The following is a 6,896-nucleotide window of genomic DNA, read 5'->3' as shown; positions in this document are numbered from 1 at the left end:
AGTATAAGAATAACTAATAGTAATATTATATTAAAAATATTATAACTACTCTTATAAACCTTATAAATAATAATACTAATAGTAGTAGTAAGTATTATATTTTAGAGAATCTAAAAAAGTTTAAAGGTAATAAGAAGAATATACTAAAGCGTTAATAGTAGTTTAAGATATAGTAGTCTAGTAATTACTATATTCTTAAGATTAATAAATATATCTTTAATACTAGCTTCTACTAACTATAGTATATTATAGAATATCTAGAAGGTAATATCTATAGTCTACTAAGAATAAAATTTAAGATAATTACTAATAACTCTAATAACCTAGCTATCTAGCTATAGTAAACTTCTAAAGATACTCTAGAGAGTATAAGTTAGATCTATATATTAGGTAATCTATTATAATAGGTAAGAATTAACTTTACTAACTACTAGATAAAGAATAAAATCTAGCTAAATTTTAAGACTAAGTATAACTAGCTTATAACTATAGCTAGAAAGATAAAGACGTAGATAGTTAAGTTACTAAAGGTTAAGATCTTCTAGAAGCTCTCTAACGCTATTATAATAAGCTTAGACAAGCTAGAATTAGATAATATTAACGAATAGTATAAATTATACTAGAGAAGATAGAAGAATCTATAGAAGAAGGTCTATATTAATAAATAATAAGCTTACTATCTAGGTACTAGACTTACCTTATAAACCTAAGATCTATCTATCTACTAGAGTACTATACTCTCTAGTATAATAATAATAGACTCTTATACTATATAACTAGACGTACGTTATCTATTCTAAAGCTACTATCTAATCTAAGAGTAGTATATTTAGTAAAGCTTCTATTTCTACTATAAATAGGCTAGATATAGTAAGAATAGTTATATAAAAAAGAAATAAAATAATACTAGGTATAGATAAGCTAGACTAACTAGATTAGAGTATAAAGCTACTTAAATTCTATATACTCTATAGCTATAGCATCTATCTTAGTTCTTCTACTCTTACTCTTTATAGAGACTATTACTAGATAATCTATTCTAAATATAAAAGTTTATATAAGAGAAGATTAATAGCTTTATTTCTAGTCTAGTTACTCTAGTAAATATATTACTATCTATAGTCTTACTATTAATAAGCGCGTTAACCTCTAGCCTTCTAGAAAACTTCTAATCTCTAGTTAATAATATAATTAGAGGTTAGAAGAAAATTTAGAACTAGCTTAGAATAATACTATATATTAGATCTATTATATTTTAGCTAAATAGAAACTATTATAACTTAGATTTATAGATAGTAAATTATTACTTATTTAGATAATCTTATTTTTTACGTACTATAACTCTAAAATAGTTAATAGTCTTATTAATAGTAAATACTTAGAATAAGTATTTATTAGTAGAAATCTTATTAATAAACTTAACCTAGAGATAAAGCTAACTCTAGTACTATAAACACTTCTTCTAGCTAATAGTAAGATAGAGAACTAAGTTATAAGTTATACTATCTTACTAATAGCTACTAATAACTACTATAAATACTATCTATTCTTTATTACTACTCTAGTCTAGAAAACTCTAGTTATTCTTAGCCTACTATAGCTAAGACGTTATAACCTAAGTATAAACTAGATAGAGATAATATTAATATTTAACTTATAGTACTACTAATATTACTATTACTCTACTAGCCTTATCTTACTATTTTAAGCTTTTATAGTTATAAACTCTTTATAAGTCTTCTATAACCTTTCTATACTTAGTAAGTCTAAGTATTCTAATTATAGACTATCTATATATAAAAAAGTAGCTAAAAATAACTAACTATAGAAGAGCTTACTAATAACTATTAAAGTAAGTCTAATTCTAGACTACTTATACTACTATATATATAATACTAAGATAAAGAAAAGTATTATTCTAGAATACTATACTCTTATAATTTAAAGCTAATAGTAAGAAAAACTAGCTCTTACTTCTTTTACTACTAGATTAAGATAGAAGAAGAAACTAATATAAAAGTAACTACTTCTATTACTAAGTACTCTACTTTTATAGCTACTCTATATTATCTAGTAGTAGAATAAGTAACCTAATCTAGAAGATATTTAACTAGTATCTACTATAACTTTTCTTTAATTCTACTATAACTCTAGTATAAAGGCTATTAAGATTATCTAGAAGAAGCTTAACTAAGTAGAAATATAGAAATCTTCTAGAGAAACGTATAAGCTTCTTACTAAAGGTAAAACTCTACTATATCTAAGAGGTATTATAGAGGTAGATATTAAGAAGTTTATAAAGAGTAAACTAGATCTATTAAAGAAGAATCTTATTAAAATACTACTATTATAGCTAGTAGACCTATATAAAGAATTCTTATCTAGTAAAGTAGATAAGCTACTACTATAATAAGTCTAGAACTATAAGATTAAACTTATACTAGAGAAGAAGCTACTATACTAAAAGAATAGACTTTTTTTTCTACTAGAGCTATAAGTTATTAGAAAATAGATTAGTAATAACCTAGATAAAGAATTTATATAAGAATTCTAAGCGCGTTACGCTATCTTACTACTACTTATAGTAAAGTCTAGAGAGAGAATTTATATCTACTAAGACTATTAAGACCTTAATAATATTACTATTAAGAACTAGTACTTACTACTACTTATATATAAGACTCTAGACGTACTCTATAATACTAAGATTTATATAAAGCTAGATATTATTACTATCTTTAATAAGCTCTATATTATAAAGAGCTATAAGTAGAAAACTACTTTTATTACTTAATTTAGACTCTATAACTTACTTATTATACTATTTAGACTATATAATACTCTAGTCTTATTCTAGAACTATATTAACTATATACTATATAACCTACTAGACTAAACCTATATAGTCTATCTTAATAATATTCTAGTCTACTTAGCTAACTATAAGAAATATAAAGTCTATATCTAAAAGATAGTCTAATAATTAATTAAAGTAAGTCTATAAATTTAAAACTATAAAAATAAAGTATCTAGGTCTAATAGTCTCTCTAGATAGTATTAAGATAGATCTAGCTAAGGTCTAAACTATTATAAACTAGCTACTATCTTTATATTTTTAGAACTTATAGAAGTTTCTAGAATTTACTAACTTCTATAGACGCTTTATCTAAGACTTCTTAAGAATTACTAGCTTACTAAATAAGCTTATAAGAAAAGACTTATCTTAGATCTAGAAAGAGAAATAGTAATATATGTTTAAAAGTCTAAAGTTAGTCTTTACTATAGCTCTAGTACTTACTATATTTAACTATACTAAGCGTACTATTCTAGAGATTAATACGTCTAATTAGATCTTAGATAGAGTTCTTTTATAGTATAATAAGAAAGGTATACTACGCCTAGTTATCTACTTTTCTAGTAAATATACTACGCTAGAATATAACTATAAGATCTATAATAAGAAGCTTCTTACTATTATTAAAGTACTTAAAAAATAGAGACCTAAACTATAAGGCGTTATAGAGCTATTTAAAGTTATTACTAACTATAAGAATCTAGAATACTTTATCTTAACTAAGACTCTAAGCTAGTAATAGGTCTAGTAGTTAGAGTTTCTCTTATAGTTTAATTTCTAAATAATATACTAACTAGACTTAAAGACTATATAGCCTAATATACTAAGCTAGAAACCTAGAGACTACTCTAATAAAATAGATATAAATAATAACTATATTAAGAATAAATAGCGTATAATACTAACTCTAGAATAATTTAATCTAATTATACTAGTAGACCTATTTAAGAATACTAAAGATACCTAGAATCTATACACTACTCTAATTAATATTATTCTACTAGCTATAAATAAGCTAATTAATAATCTAGTTAATCTAGTGTATTAAAGATTAGATATAGTCTAGATAATAGTATCTACTCTTTAGAATAAATAAGTTAAATAATAGCTAAGAGTATTATAAAAAAAGCTAAAAATACTAATACTAGACTATAGAATCTTTAATAGGCGAATCTATTACTAGAATTAACTATTTACTCTACTAGATAATAAGTTATAAACTTAAATTCTCTACTATACTTACTCTACTAGCTCTACTAGATATCTAGAATAAGTTAAAATAGTTAATCTAGTTATAAGAAATTACTAGTAGTCTAGAGTAACTAGAGATATTAAAGAATATATTAAAGCTTATAAGCTATATATATAGATTAAGAGTTTATATCTTACTTCTTAAGAGTTTCTTTAGCTACTACTAGTACTATTCTACGCTTAGTTAGATATATCTATTAATTATATTACTCTACTACTATTATGTAAAAAGAATAGATAAACGTATAAATATCTACTAGTAGTTATCTACTATCTTATAAAAATATATTACCTTATTCTAGTATTCTTCTTATTAGTAGAGAAACTAGTAGACGTATTTATAAGCCGTGTATATTACCTATATAGTATACTAAATAATATAGTATTAAACTAAGATATATAGTTTATTTCTAAATTCTAGTATTACCTTTCTAAAAGACTAGGTATTAAGCTAAAGTATTTATTATCTTTTTACTCTAAAACTAATAGCTAAATAGAAAGAGTTAATAGTAGTATTAAGTAGTACCTTTATATATTTATAAACTTTTATTAAGATAATTAGATATAATAGCTACTTCTTACTAAATTTATAATAAATAATATAATATTAGAAACTACTAGTATATTTTTATTCTTTATAAACTATAGCTATAACTTCTAGCTAGACTTAAAACTATTATAACTATATCTACTAAACCTATCTATAATATAGAAATACTAATTCTATTACGCTAATACTATAACTAATTACTTTAAGTATATACTTATCTAGCTAAAAGCTATTATCTAGTAGTTAATTAACTAGTATAAATAATATACAAATAATTACTATAAGAATATACTACGTTATAAGAAAGACTAGAAAGTTTATATTAATATATGTAATATAAAAACTAATTACCTAATAAAGAAAAAGAATAATAAGATAGCTAGACTATATAAAGTTAAAAAAGTCTACTTACGTATCTATTTGTTAGACCTACTACTATTAATAAAAATCTTTCTAGTATTCTACTATTCGCTTCTCTAGCTCTAATATAACGTTAAGAGTCTTCTAGAATAAAAAAAAATTAATAAGGCTAAGTTACGCTATCTACACAAGAGAATTCTAGAATAGAAAAATAGATTAGATAAAGTAACTAAGTAATAGAAATTTAATAAGCTACTTAATAGCTATAATAACTATAGAGATTTATAATATCTTATTAAATAGAAATACTATAAGCTATTCTAGTAGCTAGAAACTAATCTTAGAGGCTAGAATAAAGTAATTCTAGCTTTCTATAGTATATATTCTAGAAAGCTAGAACTACTAATATAGGTAAAGAAGTTAGCTAGATTCTAATAATAGTAGAGAAAAAAATTATTCTAGAGTAATTTAAGCTATTTAAGATAAATAGTAAAGTAGAAGAGATATACTATTATAGTACTAATATAAGGTTAGATCTAGACGCTACTTATATAAGTTTATAACTAGCGTCTTAGTATCTATATAGATATCTCTTATAGCTTACTAAGTTTTCTACTTCTTATAGTATAATATAGTTAATTACTCTTATATTTACTTTATAATATTATAAGTAGATTTTAGTAATTATAATAGTAAGAGTAGTAGATAATATATAGATTCTACTATATCTTATTATTATAAGTAAGAACTATCTTTTAGTATAGTATAAAGATAGCTAGCTACTATATAATTAAGTTATAGCTATCTCTAAAAGTAGCTAGATAATAAATAAAGTTAGTATTATATAGTTAAAGTACTTTAATGTGTATACTAAAGGTTATATTATAGATATATATTATCTACTAATTTTAGATAGCTATAAAAGCTATAGCTTTATTAAATTCTAGTAGTACTATAAGAAAAATAAAATTATAGTTTTTTATATACTAGTATATTTATTATATCTTTTATAGCTACTTAATATTAGCTACTTCTTACTATTAAAGATAGTATATAGCTACTAAGTTAATAATCTAATATATAGCTATATTAACTATATTATAAAAATTAAGTTTCTACTTATATTTTATATAACTTTTTATATATTAATTATAGATAATAATATTAGAGTAGAGTTTAGAGATACTAGCTTAGTTCTATTTAATCTAGATTTAGTAGTATTAAAGCTTAAAGTTTAATTATATATACTAATACTTTCTACTAAAAATACTAGTATCTAGAAGTATAAAATACCTAGTAATTATATTAAAGTAAGGTTCTAATTAACTCTAATTTAATTAAAGATTATATAGTATCTTAATTTATTACTAACTTATATTATTAAGTTACTTAATTAGCTTAAGAAAGATAATAAGCTAATAGTATATTAGCTAGTATTTATAGAGTCTAAAGTTACCTAGCTTTAAGTAGCTAACGTATAGAAAAAGAAGTATAATTTACGTAAAAGAAAGTAGATTTAGAAAGAGAATACTCTTATAATTAAAGCTAGCTTATAGCTAGTTACTTAAAGAGAGACTATAGATTAGAATAAGAGTAAAAAGTAGCGTAAAGAAGTAGTAGTATATAATAGCTAGCTAGCTTAGTAATACTATAAACGCTATAGTAAGCTAGAGTATAACGCGTAAACGTACTAGATAGTTAAAGATAATATAGATAAGTTAGATAGCTTATCTAGATTTATCTTAAGTAGCTTAGAGCTAGAGTAATCTAATTAAGATAGTAGCTTTTTAGTAGAGGCTTAGTATTTTTAGAGCGTTTAGTAATATAAGGCGTTCGCTAATAAAGCACGTTAGAGCTTATTAACTAATAATATAGTAGCTT

This window comes from Trematosphaeria pertusa (genome assembly GCF_010094035.1).
Source record: "Trematosphaeria pertusa strain CBS 122368 unplaced genomic scaffold BU26scaffold_13, whole genome shotgun sequence".
NCBI classification, from domain to species: domain Eukaryota; kingdom Fungi; phylum Ascomycota; class Dothideomycetes; order Pleosporales; family Trematosphaeriaceae; genus Trematosphaeria; species Trematosphaeria pertusa.
The sequence above is the reverse complement of the archived record's forward strand: the minus strand, read 5'-3'. Positions refer to the sequence as shown.